This window comes from Populus nigra, chromosome 14, assembly GCF_951802175.1.
Source record: "Populus nigra chromosome 14, ddPopNigr1.1, whole genome shotgun sequence".
Classification (NCBI taxonomy): Eukaryota; Viridiplantae; Streptophyta; class Magnoliopsida; order Malpighiales; family Salicaceae; genus Populus; species Populus nigra.
The window spans coordinates 3767871-3785858 of record NC_084865.1 but is presented as its reverse complement, the minus strand read 5'-3'; positions in this window follow the sequence as shown (position 1 = coordinate 3785858).

The following is a 17988-nucleotide window of genomic DNA, read 5'->3' as shown; positions in this document are numbered from 1 at the left end:
TGCCATTAGTACATTTGACTATCGTTGTACAGAGAACACGTTCTTGAACGCTTGGCTTAGATGGGAAATGATATTTGTTCCTTGTGCTCTCTCAGATTTGGGTTCCATTTGATCTTTATGTGTTTATAACTTCAAACAGAATTTAATTCAGTTCTTAAAAATAGAAGTGTCTGGTAAAGGTTTTGCATTCAGAAAACAGACAGATTATTTCATAAGGACATATAAAAGCTAATTATGGCTCACGTTTGCGTCGGGGATCTGAATAATTTTTATAGTAAAATATTTAGACGTTACAGGTACCTTTTTTTAAAAAAATCAGTTATAGTTTTGATGCACTAAATAAGCTAATTGTATTTGAATTATATATATAAAAAAAACAACGAAAATAAATGAGAATATATATATATATATATATCACAATAACATGAGAAAAGAAAAACTTTATCCACTAGCAAAAAAAGATAATATTGTTTAATTTTTAATCAATTAAACATGTGAGGATGAAATAATGTAAAAACAAAAAATAGTGTGAGCCTAACTGAACCAGCACGATAGACATGTAATCTGAATATTAAAAGGGAATCTAGTTCAGATTAATCTGACAAACTCGTGTTTTAGGTCATGAAATTAGAATAATTCAATAAAAAAATTAAAGAAAATTACAAAGTCATTTAAAAGGAAAAAAACAACAATGTTGAAAGACAATATCAGAAAAAACATAAAACAAAAAAGATATCAACCCCTATTAATTTTTCAAACTCATGACCTGGATCATCAAACTGGAAACAATATACATGAAAAAATTATAAAGCTCAATCCCTAGGAAACGAAACGTTGAAGGATAAAATCAAAAAAATAAAATCATAAAAAAACATAAAATAAAAAATAGCAATTAAAAAAATATGGTTTAAAGTTGAAATAAAAAATAAATTAAAGGGCAACAACAAATATTTAAATTTAAAAGAGTAAAAACATTAATAAAAGAAAACAATTAAAAAAATAAAGATCAAAATGAAAAAAAAACCAATATACTATTAACTTGGATTGAAAGGTGAAATTAAAAATAATAAAATTTTTATAAAAGAATCAAGGAAAAAAACTTAAAAAATCAAAAAAATAATAATTAAACTGAAAACACTAATACAAGATAAAAAAAAAATTGAACATGTAGAATTTCTCAACATGTTTTTTACGAAACAAAAACATAATATAAATCTAAAAACTTACGTAGCATCTAATTAAACAAATCACAAATAATTATATAAATAAATAAATAAACAAATTCATTAACAAAAAATAAAAACATAATCGAAAAAATTAAAAGATAAATGTAGATCAAGATATTTAATATTGCAACACAGATTACTTACCAAGTTGTGTTTAATGAATTTTTTTTATTAAAATCAATTTGTAATAGAAATAGACACACACATAAAATTTATTAAATAAAATAAAATGAAAAAAATATTATGTAAGACTACACATATTAAATATATATATATATATATAAATAAATGTTTTTTTTATTTTGTAAAATGCATTTAATATATATATATATATATATAATCCATCAATTGCCTCCAAGTTGAGTTTTAAAATTATAATAATAATTATTTTTATCTTCATACATCTTGGTTGAATAATTTTGGAATTGAAAGTTTTTTATAATGATATTTTAAAAATAACAAATAATAAATATTTTCTCTAGAAAAATATTCTTTTTGTACCTTGTGTTTTGAAAGTACAAAAATTCACTTCAAAATTATTTCAATGAAAGATTTATTTTCATGTTTTTATTTCTATCTCTTTAACGAAACATATTTATATCTCTATTATCTTTGTTTTTTCTAGCTGTGAATAGTAATCAAACACTTCTTAAGAATTTCAAAGTTATTATCCTTTCAATTCAAATTTAAAGAAAAAAAAAACTCCTATAAATACACCGGTGAGGGAAAAAGTTGGATGGTTTTCCAGATATGTAGTATATGTGGAAAATAAAATAAAATTATGTATATATGTTTAATGTTTATCAATAAGTTCTGTAGTGATGAACACACGAGATGGCATTGCAATCCTCCCAAGGCATTATTCTTCACACGGTGTATACTTTTCCAGTTTTTTTTTTGTTCTATGCAAATTGAGTCCACGGATTCTATTGAAATAGAGAGACACGTAGAATCCAGATTCAGCCCCCTTCAATCTTTTCTCTTCTAGCTTGGGTGTGTTTGTTTGCACGTGTTCTTGTGTCGGTAGGAATCGGAGAACAAGGTTGCAAATTGTACTTTTTTGGTGAAGGAAAATAGTCACTAATAAGACAATGAAACTATATTCTGAAAAGAAAAAAAAACTATACTTGGTGAGACTTTTGATCATTTTAATTTTCAGTAGACATGATGAATTTTTTTTAAATAAAAAATATACTTAGGCTTTGCAAATACATTTTAAAAAAGAAATAAAAATACTGGGCTTGAATCATAGATATATGACTGCATCAAATAAACTAGTTTTATTTTAATTATATGATAAAAAAATAGACAACAATAGCAAGTTGACTGAATAAAAACATGATCATCATAATGAAAAAAACCTTTTTTTGCAAAAGAGAAAAAACAATGTAACTCAATTCTCGGCAAATTAAGTATAGAAAGATAAAATTGAATAAAAAAAAAACAAAAAAATTGGTTAACTAGTCAATTTTATGACTTAAGTCATGAGATTGAGATAACTCAATAGAAACAAAACAAAGAAAATAAAAAAAGTTCATTAAAAAACAATAATGTCGAATTACAAAATTGGAAAAAAAATAAGTTGAAAAAAAATATATATCAACTTGCGTTAACTTTTCAAACCCATAACCTGAATCATTAGACCAAAAGCATCTTATCTAGAAAAACCACAAAGCTCAATTCCTACCTAATCAAATGTTGAAGAATGAAATTGAAAAAAAAAATTACACAAAAGAACCCAAAATTTAAGAGAATGGGGATCAAGATTGAAATAAAAAACTAAATTGGAGGACAATTACAAATTTTTGACTAAAATGTGAAATTGAAAAGAAAAGTCAATTTAATAAAGAATAAAAAAACAAAATAAAAAGGATGAGGACCAAACTAGACAAAATAACATATCAAAAATTAAAATTGAAGGATGAAATTAAAAACAAATCAAAATTTTACAAAATGACCAAGAACAAAAATTAGAAAAAAAATTAAGTATTGAAGTTGAAATCTCAATAAATAAAATGACAATTCTAAAATCTTGAATGGTGAGTGTGATTTTCGAGAGAGGAGAGAGGGAAAAAAAAGCATCTCCGATGACAAACTGCCCACCACCAACACCATAAGTCGCCTCAAGAGGAAAAAGACGCCACGACAATTTCAATGACACGACAAAAGAAAATTTTTGGCCATCAAGAAACGTTGCATGCGTTGCCTAAAGACTGCAGGCACCTCCAACACACTAGCGCGTGTGTTGCACTCGCCAATATATTTTGGTTTTTTATTAAATTTTGTATTTATTAAAATATCAAATAACCTTTTAACCAACTTAATTATAACTAAAAAACCTGGTTGAAAATACAAAAAAGCCATAGAATCCTAATTTTAAAAGTGTTATTTTTAAAGGTACTTTAGTGTTTTTATTGTGCTTTAGAAATAAGAAAAGACCAAGTTATTCCTAATCAATCTGAGAATAACTAATAGGTTTGTTGAAAAGGCTAAATTACACTCAACAACTAGTTTAATGTTTTTTGTGAGAAGGGAAAAAATTGTCATTGAACTATTTCAGCAAACAATAATTTTCTTAAGTTAATAGGGATAGATGACCAATTCTATGGAAAAAATTAGACAACATGATATCCATTAAAATAGACAACATGTTCTCTAAAACTCCTCAGATTTTAGTGGCAAAACAGATAGGGTTCTTGTTTTCTTACTAAAAAACCTATTTTCAACTAATTTTGATCCAAAACACCTAGAAACACATCCTAGAAACCTTGTCAAACTAGTCCATGACTTCCAAAAATACAAAAAACCACTCAAAACTCAAAATTAACCCGAAATAAAAAAACATTTTGAGCATATATTTGTTTTTTTATGTGGTTTGGAGGTAAAAAAAACACTTAATTTGAACCCTTCTTTATCATAAAAACCATCTGACACAAAAATCATTTTTTCTTGTGGTTGAAATCATTGCCAATAACAACTTTCTCTCTTTATACTGGAATTCAGCGAGCTCTTCTTTCTTTTAAAAAAAACTGAAAAAAAAAGAAAATTTGGTATCAAAATTGAATTTTTTAAAATTAGAGGAACTGATTATCTAATAGCTAAAAAAGATGGAGGATTAAAATGAACTTGGCAAATAAATGTCAAAGTTGCCACTTATTTTACATATTTTTTTCACATCAATTCTCTATCTTTCAATTCAACCCTTACAAAAAAAAAATACAATTGGTGCTAACTCGGCTTAAAAAATAGTCAATTGTGCATAATAATAATAATAATAATAATAATAATAATAATAATAAAAACTTTCCCTCCTCCCATTGAAACAAAAAACTTTGTTAGCGTATCGAAGTTGTGTTCTTGCATTGCTATTCTTTGTGTTTCGTTTTTATTGCACCATCTACCACACTTTTTTCCAAATGGTGGAAAAATAAAAGCACTGAGTCATGCCTTGAAAATTATAGTAGGAAGGTTTTACATAAAAAAATAAAAATTAAATTATGGTAAATACAAAGAAAAGATTTAAAAGTACATTCAATGGCTTGTTGATTAGAAGAATTTCCATTGAATTGGAGGGTTGTTTAATTTTTTGTAATAAATTCTATAATAAAAACAGAAAGTGAAAGTTGATCATGAAATTTAATTAATTCTTATAAAGCGCTAAAGGCACTCGTTAACCAAAAGGCAATCATTGTTGTTTTTTTTTCCCGCACAATCAATAGAATTAAACGCACTCTGCCGCTCTCAATATATTTCCCAATAAGAGTGGATGGGTTTAGTAAGGCTCGGAGAATTTTTGCTCCAATTATTTTATGATAATTCTTTTTTTTTTACTTGAGTATCTTTATAATTTTTTTAGTATGAGACTAGTCCCGTTTAAAATTTATGATTATCCCTTTTATTAAATGTGTTTTTTTAAAAATTAAATTTGTATTCTCATTCTTGCAGGGATATAGCAGTGTCTTAACTGCTAAACCAATACTTTATTATTGTATGATAATTTATTTGAACAAGTGCATTTATTTATATGAGAACTATAGTTCTTATTTGTAAGAGAATTCCAATATATATATATAAAATCAAATCCCTTTCACTTTTGAGAAGGCAGGGAAGAAACTACAGTAAAAAAAGAAAAAAGAAAAACCTTCATAATTATTATTGAATAAAATAAAAACTCAGCTTGCGTATTTCCTTTCCGTTGCTGGATAAGTTCGAAAACCTTTGTGGTTGCTGTGTTTCCATGAGCGGAGAGAAACGGTAAACAAATAAACAAAAAGCATTTATCAGCTAATGGAAAAACCACCACCTTACCTTGCCCATTATTCATTAAAATATATATATAAAAAATAAAGGTTCACCATCATTAACATTCGAGCAAATGGACCACTTGTCCACTGATTCACAGAAGCATACATTATTACAATTCTCGAGGGGCAATTAGCGCATAAAACAAGTAATGATGATGATATATTTATTTATTTTATATCACCAATAAAATCATTTTTTTTTATAAAAAATTAAAAGGATGGAAATTTTTTTTCTTTTGAAACATTAAAATTCCATTCTTAAACTCAAAAGTTTATTATTTTTTTTATTTGGGTATTCTCGTATTCTTTTAAAAAATGAAACTAGTTTCGTTCGAGTTTATGATTACTCCTCCCATTAAAAACATTTTCTAGTTTTCAAACTTATATTCTCATTTTTATAGAGATATAACAATGTCTTAACTATTATATAAATATTTTATTAATTTTATTATTTTCATTGATATTCAAAATTGGGGGGAAAATCAACGAGCATGTATATGAAATTTTAAGAAAAGGAAAATTTTTTTTCCCCTTTCCCTATCATGTTGTCTGAAAAAGAAAAGACAATTATTTCCATTATGCATGGCCCTTCTTTGTTGTAAATGAATTACAAAATAATGTTTAATTGAGTAAAATTATTATTTTTTAACTTAATAACACTTCATGATTTGAGGGTAAAACTCTACTAGATGTTAGATGTGAGGTGTTTCATAATATTTATCGAAAAAGGTTTTTAGTCTCAAACAATATACAAATTAATTAATCTGAAAAATAAAAATACTTCTGATCATCGTGAAAAAGGTTTCTACTAAAGGTGCATGAAAAAAAAAAAATACATATCACAGAAAAACCTAGCAAACAATTGGCCAAAAAGTTGAATACAAAAAAAAATAAATCTTTTACGCCTCTCTAAAAGTCCCACTAAAGTATAATATATATGAAATATGTTTAAATTTGTTTCTTAAAGTGCATTTGAATTGAAAAAAAAATAAAATTAATGTGTTGGATGATTTTGATATATTATTTTAATGTTTTCCAAGTTTAAATATATTTTTATAAAAATAAATATACCACATTATTAAATACACAAGATAATTTTAATTTTTTTAAAAAAAATATCTTGAGTTTAGCTTTGATTTCTATTTAAAAAATAAAAGGGAAAAAGATAACAGGAGCTATATTCACATAAATATAAATTAGATTCGACCAACTAGCTAGAAGATATATTTAGAAATCTTTATTGAACTACATCAACTACAACTAGTGGACAAATCAATTGAATTTTTAGTTGAAGCAAAAGAAAAATATGTATGGTTTATGCGCATGCAAGGTCAGTAGAGTGTACGACATCAGTCATGTATTCTTCAATGATTTTATTGAAGGAGGAAATGCTTACAAATCCCATGCATGCATGTATGTTTGATCAGTCCCGACATGTGTCCCCATTCTTTGATGATTTTGATCAGTCCGATATATATATATATATATATATATATATATATATATATATATATATATATATATATATATATATATAGTTTAACGTGGGTGTTCGGATCAGCTTGTGCGTACCTCGACTAATCTCACAAGCCCTGAAGTTAACGACCGTGTAAGTCTCCAGTGACCATTATATGAGTAATCACATGGCTCGAACTTGAGAACACAGATGGAGCAAATCTCTTGGTCCCAAGCTCTTATCATTGGACCACCATCTAGATAATTCCGATATATATTTATATATATATCGGTGGATCTAAAAGATATGTCTCTTGAATTATATATTTAATTAGATTTTGCATGAGAATGCCTCATCAATTAGACTGAATTATTATATGTCCCCACCCTATCTTTATAGATTGCATTAATTTCTCACAAGGTGAAGGAAAAAAAAAAACATGAGAGTGACTTGCAAATAAATGTTAAGATGTAATAGCTTGATTGAAATGTTACTTATATAGTTTTAATAATATATCTTCTCATTTTTTAAAAAAAATTCAATCTTTTGATTTAGGGTGTTTGGTAACACAGTTTTTTCAAAAATTTGATTTGTTTTTGCTATTTTTTTTAATATTTTTGGATCGTTTTGATACATTGTTGTTAAAATAATTTTTTAAAAATAATTTTTTTTATTTTTATACATTTTCAAATAAAAAATATTTTAAAAAATAATAATTATTATATTTTTAAATATCTATTAAATGGACCGTCCAAGAACGAGCTACTCGAGATAAATCCTTTTCTTATGCCTGCCTCCTTAGTAATTGAATCATAAATAATTCATAATAGCATGGAGAGCATACCTCCTTTTTTTTTTTTAATCTGATTTATGAAAGTTTAAGGACCTGATTTCTCCAAGGCTTTATGTACCACAAGTCGAGAACCCTTCGTAGTATACTTCCAGAAGCAAATGAACCCTCCCTAGGGCAAAACCTGGCCAATATAGTTGAAGCTTAAAACAGAGAATTTGATTCATTCCCCCTTCAAAATGCACAATTTCTAGTAAACTGTATCACATTTCCAAAATATTCTTGCTGTATGACTGCGTGCTTTGGTTTGTGAGCTTTTTGACTGGGTTTATGGTAACAAGAGCACTTGCAGGGCTGTAACAACGAGCTAACCCGACTGGAGCCCAAGACGGGAACAAATTTTATTGTTTTTGATTTTCATTTCTTAAAATATTCCAATCACAACAATACTTCAAAAAGAATAAAAATCCAAAAGAACCTCTCACTGTCAATGCTTTGACTGCTTATTTGAGATAGAATTGCATCTGGAGCATATGCTGCCAAAGTAGCAGAAAGTAGAACAAGTAAGTCCATGATTGAAGAAGAAGATGTGGTTCCATGCAGTCTGTTTTGATGCGTTGACGAAGGTTGGTGGGGATTTTTCCTACTAAAACCTGCAATACTTGACAACTTTGCAGCAAGATCCATCGGCAAAGGTAGTGAATTTATTTGGTATTCTTGTGCAGTTCCTCCTTTTATCCTCAGTCCTCCCTACGATTTTCAACGTAAGGAAAGTAGCACCCAAGGCCACGTTCAACCAGTGCCCTCTCATCAAACTAAAGTGGGTTTGGTACAAAAAGGAAGAAGAAGGAATTCTAAAGTGGGTTTGGTACAGAAAGGGCATTGAACCAGTGAGAAGATTCGGGCCGCCAGCCCCTTCGTCAAACCCTTAAAGCACCATTGCATAGAGCTTGTTCTCAATTTCCAGGAAGAATTATTTTTCTTTTGAGGTGGGCCTCAGTTCAATTCTCTCAAGAATAGATGGGTTCAATAAATAAATTCCAGCGTTGATTTTGTTATCCAGAGAGAGAGAGATTGTGATAATTGGAAGTAGGGGTGCGCAAATTCAGTTCGGATTTATTTTTATCCGGAAAAAAATAGTTAAATTAAAAGAAAAGACTCGAAACCAAACTGGAAACCGGCCGGTTCCGGTCCATTTTTTATCCAAAAAACCGGACGAACCTATTGGCTTATTTTGGGCTTTTTAATGGGCTTTGTAATGGGCTTCTAATGGATTTTTATTAGGCTTACAATTAATGTTGATACTGTCTCATTTTCTTTGAAGATTCCAAATATATTTAATTTTTTTACCCCTAAATATTCATTTATATGAAATTATTAATGTTAATCTTATGTTCAATATATTTTTTTAACTTACTAATATTTTTTTACTTCCGAAAAGTTTAAATAAATAACAAACACTCACAATCACATACCAATAAGTTAAAATCCAAATTACAAACCATTGCCTTCAAAGTGCTTAACAAAAAAACAACAAATAACATTACATTATCGTAAAACACTCCAAGCCACAAAAAATAAATCTTCATGTGCACATTGTCTCAATAAAAAAGCAATTCAAGAGCATTGCACTTTGATTCCTGAAATTCATAATTTAGAATTATAACATGATAAATTAAATCAGAAGATATAAAAAATAAAAAAAAGATATTTATACCATATGTTTTTAATAAATGCATCACAATTTGTGAACTAATTGTCATCCGTTGCTAAATTCAACTTTCCATCAAATTCTACAAAATAAAATATTAAACATGTTAGAATAAAAATGTGTTAATTAACAAATCATAAAATAAAAAGTGTAAGTTTTTATGAACCATTACCCGATTCAAGGTTTTCGTAGGTTTCAAAATCATTCATCAAAGTTGTATTATCAACTGGAATTGGACCATGATGCAACCAATTTTGACAACAAATAAGTGCTTGAACTGTTGCTGGAGATAGAGAACTTCGAAATTGGTCGAGTATACAACCACCTATGCTAAAGGCTGATTCGGAAGCCATTGTGGATATAGGAATAGCCAAAACATGTTGTGTAACTTTCGAAAGTATCTTATATTTTGAAGCATTAATCTTCCACCAACCCAAAATATCTAATTTATCATCATTAGGATCCTCACAACCATCAACCAAATACCTCTCAACCTCATTTCTATTTTCCACACTATCTTCCTCTAGCAAGTGCCTTTTTGAACCGAGCTAAAGTGTTAACATCTATCTCCATATCATCAATAGCATCATTAACATCTTGTTTATGCCTATTATCATTCACCACTTCATCGACTTTTAAATAAAACTCATACAAGCTCACCAAATTATCTCTCACTTTTTTTGTTAGCAATTGTGCTTTGTCATGATCATACAACTCACCAAAACAAAATTTCACATATTTCAACTTAAAACGTGGATCCAAAACATAAGCCACATACAATAAAAAATTCTGATTTGCTCCACAAACCCAATACTTCTCAAACTTACTCATCATATTCATCGCCATTCCACTCAAAAGATTATCTCTACTTTTACACAATTGCAACAAGTTTGTATGCATGTAAATCAATTCATTGAAGAAAGAATTTGATGTAACATGCAATGAGTCAGAAAATTTCAATATAACCATGTAAAAGATCTTTAAAAACTTCAGCAAAGTTCTAGCATTTTCTCAATCCTCCAAACTAGGTGGCCCTATATTTTTTTTATTCCCTTTTGAATCAACCTCCAAAAAGTAACTCACATATCTAGGTTCACTTTGACCTAACCTCACAAACACCTTTTCAAACTTTTCGATAACTTCTAACATAAGATAAGTTGAATTCCATCGAGTTGCAACATCCAAACACAATGATTTCTTACACTCTATATGCAACTTTTATGCACACTTCTTAAATGCAAGTAGCCTAGAGGGTGAAGATCTCACAAACCTAATTGCATTTCGAATCTTCATAACCGAAACATTCATCTCTTTCAAACCATCACATACAATCAGGTTTACAATGTGTGCACAACATCTTACATGCAAATGTTCATTTGACAATATATTAGTTGGCCAATCTTTCATCACATTCTTTAAATATGAAAGAGTAACACTATTAGAGCTTGCATTGTCTACTGTAACAGTTAAAAGTTTATCAATCCCCCAATCTAACAAACAATTCTCAATAACTTGACCAATTGTCTCAACCATATGATTGGAAATTTGACAAAAATTCAGAATTCTTTTATGCAAATTCCATTCATTATCAATCCAATGAGCCGTTAAGGACATATAGTTAATGTTTTGGATTGATGTCCATGTATCTGTTGTTAAGCATAATCATTGACCCTTAAGAGCTCTCTTTAATCTTTCATTCTCTTCAACATAAAGTTTCAAACAATCTCTCATAACAGTGAAACGAGAAGGAATGTCAAATCTAGACTGTAAGGTCCTAGAAAATAATCTAAGTCCTTTAGCCTCCACAAAATTAAAAGGCAACTCATCAATTATAACCATTTTCGCTAGTGCCTTTCTGCATTCATCATAATCATAACCTATTGCCTTAAGAGTTCCCACACTTCGATCTCCTGATTCACCCCTTACTTTATTAGGTTTTAATACCAAAATTTTTTGCTTCTTATCAACCACAAAAGGAAACTTTTTGCATACTTTCAAATGACTCCACATATTACTTGTCCCATTAATAATAGTATGACATGCATTATCCTTTTCACAATAATTACATTCAGCTCTAGGGGTTGTAGGATCACCATCAAGATTTGTAAAATGATCTCAAATTTGTGACTTTTTTTTATCATCAACATTTCTTTTCCTAGATGCAGGGACTTGAAGTTGTTTACCTTTACTATCCGTGGTGGATCCTGCAGTAGTTGATGTTGGGTTAGTGTTTGAAGTTGGGGCATTGGTTGATGTTGGGGTAGTGTCAGTAGATGAAGCATTTTGATTTTGAAGGTTTTCCATCTATAAATTACCAAATGCAAACATGTTCATTATCACTTGCAGAATTATTTTCAGCACTTAATAAACATAAAGATTAAAATCATGTTTAAAAATCAAAATGAAACAAATATTACAGAAGTCAAGTAACATGTCAAAACTAGTTTAGAAAATGTGTCAAAACAAGCTTAGAAAATCTATCAATGGAGGAAAAATAATTACAGAAGTAACAGAACAATAAATACAAGAATAACATGATTTTAATTAATACAAAATACCAATCAAGATCATCCAAAACAGAATAATGAATGCATTTTACAGAATGACAAAACAAAACCGAATAAAAAAAACCCATAAAAACAAAACTAATTTGCAATGAAAGACAAACAACCAAATCAATGACTAAGGGAATTAAAATACAATCTCTATATTAAAAAAAAAACTTCATACAACAGACCAAAATGAAAAATAAAACTATTTTTAAGAGCTGCAAAGAAGGAGATTGTCAAAGATGACATTCAATCCAAATTTAGCCATGTTGGAAAACTATTATTCTCAAGGAATGAATAGGTTTGACGGATATCAGATCTAAAACAATGATCAAAATAGCATCAATAACATAACTCCACTTTGATAAGGTGAAATTATACATGTGCCTCAAAACATCAGCAGTATGCTCTGGTATAAGTATTCCTAAACCTCTTTTTTTCTTTGAAAAAAGAAATAAATCAATGAGCTAAAATAAGGTAAAGACGAATACCAAAGAAATCACATATTAAAATAATACTTTAATCCTAAAAAAGACAAACTTAATTGTCACATTAGCTCAGAAAAACGAATACATAAAAAATCAATCTTCACAGGAACCAAACAGAAAATTATTTGCGAAACCCACCACCACCACACTACACCACTAGTAAAATTTCTCAACATATGCAATTCAAAATAGAAAAAATAGCACCATGTGCAAGGACAAAATGTGAAAGGCAATGCAAAACAGTCCTATGCTATGCCATGGAAAAAAGAGCCAGATGTGAGCCATGGCAGATGAAATAGGTGTTAATAAGAGAACTGAGAAAGAAGTAAATAAAATAATAACCAAGAATGTGAAGGCATCAATTGGTAAATTTTATAGACAGCACAACACCTAATATTACTGATAAATTCTAAAAAGTAGAAGAAGAATAGTCTGGCATGTAAGGAACTGGAAGTGATAAATAAACAGAACTGGATAAGAAATAGGGATTTAGAACATGTAACAATAAAAATTTATATAAACGACAGAGGTTTCAAACTAAGAAACAACCCATTTAGGAAAAAAAATTTCGCTTTAATCACCCAAATAGCTCTAAATTCTAATTCAAACCTAAACCAAAATTCATCACCCAACAAAATTGATTAAAAATAAAAATAAGCTTAACTGTATGAATTAATTAGAAAGGAGAAAAAAAATTAAAACTCACTGGTTTTGAGAGGCTCGGTCTGATGGAAACACTGAGTCACCGACTATGTTGATCCAGTGGAGACTGAGGAAGAAACGTATAAAAAATAAGCTTAACTGTATTTAAAATAACAATAACCTTAACCAAATTAATTAATTAGAAAGGAGAAAAAAAATTAAAACTCACTGGTTTTGAGAGGTTGAGGAAACGTCGGTATGATGGAAACACAAACTATTTTGGTCTAGTTGAGATTGAGGAAACGTCGATCGTCGATCTGTGTTTATGTTTTCTTAGTTTAAGGAGAGTGGACAGTGGAGAGGGAGAGGCAAAGAGGCGAGAGTGGACGGGTTATGGGTGCTCTAGTACGGGGGCGGCCTTAGAAGGGGCGGGGGGGGGGGGATGGCGGGTGGCTCTGAGTAGTGAGAAGAGAGATTGTTTGAAAATTGAAATTGAAATGTTTAGGTTTAGGGTTAGCGCAGCGGAGAGTAAACTGGAGAGAAGAGAGGGTTGCGGCGCGGCTCGATAACTTTTTCTATTTATACTAGAGACCGAACTTTTTGAGCCAGTCTGGTCTGGTTAACCTGGTTTTTTGCACTACAAAACCAAAAACCGAATCGAACCGGGGTTTTTTCTACATAATCTAATCGGTTTAATCTGTTTTATTTTTCGGTTTGATTTTTTCGGTTAATTTTTTGTCAGTTTTATCGGTTTACTCGGTTTATCGGTTTTTTTAAACACCCCTAATTGGAAGAGACAGAATACATACCAGAGAGAGTGTGTGTTGAGTGTTTGTGTTAGTAATTTTATCTTTTGATTATTTTTAAAAAAATTATGTGATTAAAGTTATAAAATGTAATTCCTTCATCTCCATAACCAAACAAATTAAGTATTTTCACGAGTATATACCTCCACCTTCATGGAAAAACAAATCCCTCCATATCTGTTTAGGTAAACGAAGACAAATGGAATTGTAATCCCTAAATTTAAGATCTCACATTAAATTAGTATTCTTTTTTATTATTTTAACCAACTCTTTATATGTCAATTATTTTTTTTAATAAAAAATTTCAGTTTTTACCTTTGAATTTCTTTTCAAGATGCCATATTTCAGTTCAATTATAAAGATTCAATATAATGTTTACTCAACACCTTGGTTGAGGATGATCCTGCCTGATGATACAAAAAAAAAAAAACTTATTATTGTTACCTCCAATAGTTTGTAATGAAGGAAATACAACCCAAATAAAAAAGAAAAGAGGTTGGCATATCCCACAATATGTTGTCGTTCAGATAGGCTTTTAGGATTTGTATCTTTGTTTATGTATAAGAGTTTTTTGAACTTATCAAATCAATATTGTCTCTCCAAATAGTTTTTATATATTTTTCTCCATGGTGTTGGTTATTTTTATATCTCTAAATGAAATTTTTATTTCTTCAATGAAATCTCCATATCTTCCAACAAAATATTCATGCAAAATTTTTATGTATCCAGTAAAATCTCCACGTCTCTAAATAATGAGCTCTCTAAATATTAATTATGGTAATTTCTCCATTGATCCTCCATTGTTGTTGGCACAATTCTTACCTTGACACTACTTTAATAATCACCAAGCGTTCTCTACCTTAAGTGAAAATGTTCTTTGTCCTAAGAGGAACAAACAAGATAATTGCCCTAACATGCTAGAACTCTCATCTTTCATGCATGACACGTTAACAAAAAAAAGTTAGGGTATGTAGACAGGGGAATAAAAGCCACGAGAAGAAAACATGACATGTATAAGACAAGGGAATAAAAGCTATGAGAAAGAAACATGACATGTATAAAACAGTAAGTGTTTTATTTCCAACCGATTAAGTATTTCAAACATGAAACAAATGTTTCAAATATTAGAAAGGGAGCCAAATAATGATACCAAGAAAAAATAAAAAGGACAACTTGCTACCATTTAAGCCAAACTCAAATGGTAAAGATGGTTGTGCGTTTAGGACAACCTAGCCTAAACAGACAACCATATTCTTTAGGCTCTTAACAATAAGTCGGGTCTTGTTTCAACTACCTTGAGACTGAATTCTAATCCTGTATAAATTTCTAAGAAGCCTAGTGATTGACACACACCACAATATCACATTATGACATCTAAAAAGTCAGTATAATATTGCAATCTTATATGCTTACAAACACATGTATTGCTTGTATGGTGTTAACTTTTCTCATTAACGACTATCTTATGCTAACTTATCTTTTCAATAAATGCCAATCTTTTTTGTCAATCACTAGAAGCACAAATTTTTCTTATTAATAGCTCGATAAAACACAACAAGACACAACAATCAATAATATATTTTACGGGGAACCTACATAAAAAAAAAAAAGTAATTATTCTTCATGATTACACCCTACAACACCATGCTTTACAGGAAAGCTCACGTAACTAAGATATATAAATATATACTATGCAATTCAAGATCAAATAACACAAGTACATAATATTCACTTTTATTAGCTATCGTTCTCTCTGTTATATTTGTCTTCCCTCGTATAGTTTACTGCCTTGAACATTACATAATCCTTACATGTTTTTTCAAAGGAATGAGGATTAACCAACCTAGACATCACAATCCAAAACGCAGCCGTAAAAGGACCCGAATCGATCTTAATTTTCTAGCACTTCATCACTGCCAATTGGTTCCTGTTGGCAGGCTCCAAACACCTCATCTGTGAAAGCACAAACCAATGTAAGGAATCATTCATGGCCGTCACTGAAAAAACACAAAGGAAAAGCTGAAATCATGAACATTTTCGTTGATTAATTATTTGATTAAACGGTAAGACCAATACTCTATGACCGTGACTTGCAATGCATGCTTGATAAGTGTCCAATTTCGGTCCTTTGCTTTGGCGACATAAATAAATTAAAAAATAAAATAAAAAAAAGGTTAAAAAGTTCGTCAATCCTGCAGTCACTCGGTGACAAATTTTGGACTTAACTCAGATAAAAACGCGTGACTCAAAATCGCATCTACACGCACCACCAAACAGTCCATCATTTTCCTAGTGAGTTTTTCTTTTCTCGTCATTTATGGTGGGGGGGAGTGTTTACCAATGCAGTGCCAGCTGCCAAACATATTCAATTTTAAATGACTTTTCCAATTTGTTTGTTATTCCGATTTAATAAAAATTATTTTATTTTATTTTATTTTTTGTTCTCTAAAAAATTATTCAAAAACAATATTATTTTAGAATCAACTCGATAAATTCACAGCACAAAACTTGAATTAGATCTAATAACTATACTCCAAACTTACAAAATACACGTGAAATCAAAATCCACACCCTCACCTAACCATCTCAATGACTGACGCCATCGATTCTAATACATGTGTGTGTAAAATGCAAAATATTATCTATACTATTTATTTTTTCCAAAAAAAAAAAGACCTACAGATTAAAATATTAAATTGGATGTTTTAAATATTCAGATTTAACCTTTAAATCAAATGTTTCAGATATTTAATCATGTAGCAAGGTCTTTCACTTTCATGCACATTCACGATCGATGTCAGCATCTAAAGTCTAAACTCCCTACATGTTTCGTTTTTATTGGCCTAGGCCTCGATCTCATGAATAATCCTTCGTCGATAAAAGCAAAAAATATTCATCAAATTGACAGCCTTGGAAAGAACAACAAGAAAAACTATAAAACACGAACAATTCCATTGGTCATATTCATCGATTAATAAATAAATAAATAAATACCCACTTGCTAAGACGGTAATTAATTAAGACCAATAATAGAGACGGGCATGCATGAGCGATATTAAACAAAAGAATCAAATAATATATATATATATATATATATATATATATATATATATTTATGGGATTCCAATTGCTCAAGTGCCGGTTGTTAACTTAATTTGGTAAAATGATTATTGGTTTTAGTTGTAGAAACCAATCTTCGGATCGACATGCAAAAAAAAATCTGGATGGTTGAGTGATTGAGTTAATTATATTTATTAAAACAATAGTGTTCTATTTTTATTTTATAAAACATGGCCTTCGTTAAGTTTGGAGACCTAATCAATACTTCTTTCTTCTTGATTTTTTTTTAATTTCATTCTTAAAAATTATGTTATCATAGTTTTATATTTTATGATTTGTTTTGGTTTACATGCTCTCACGTAAACTATATATTAGAAAATATTCTAAAATATAAAATATTGACTAATTTTACAAAATAAAATTTCAAGTTATTGTTAAGAAAATAAAAGAATAAGAGTTAAAACTAATATAAACAGAAAAAACTTTTTTTTATCTGCACTGTTCAAAAGTGATGAAATTTTAGTTTAATCTATCAATTTTTAATTTTTTTATATTTGGTTATTGTTGTTTTAAGATTTTACACTTTAAATTTAAACTTTATATTTTTACTTTTTAGTTCTGGATGTTAAGAAATAAAAGAAAAAATCACTTAAAAAAGAAAGAAAAATAAATAGTTCAATTAATAATTAAAAAAAATGATCTCGTTGTCAATAGATTTGTTTTAAATATGAGAGTTTAAACATATTGAAAAAAATTGATCAAGGAAGTTTTTTTAGATTTAGATTAATTTTTTTAAAAGATAATTAGAAGGTGTTTTAAGGTTAAAATAAATTTTTTTTTTGAAGTTTATAGAGTGTTTTTAATATATTTTTACGAGAAAATAAGTTAAAGAATTGAATTCATACTCTTTATTTATTTTTATTTTTAAAAAAAGAGCAATAAAAAATAACCACGTG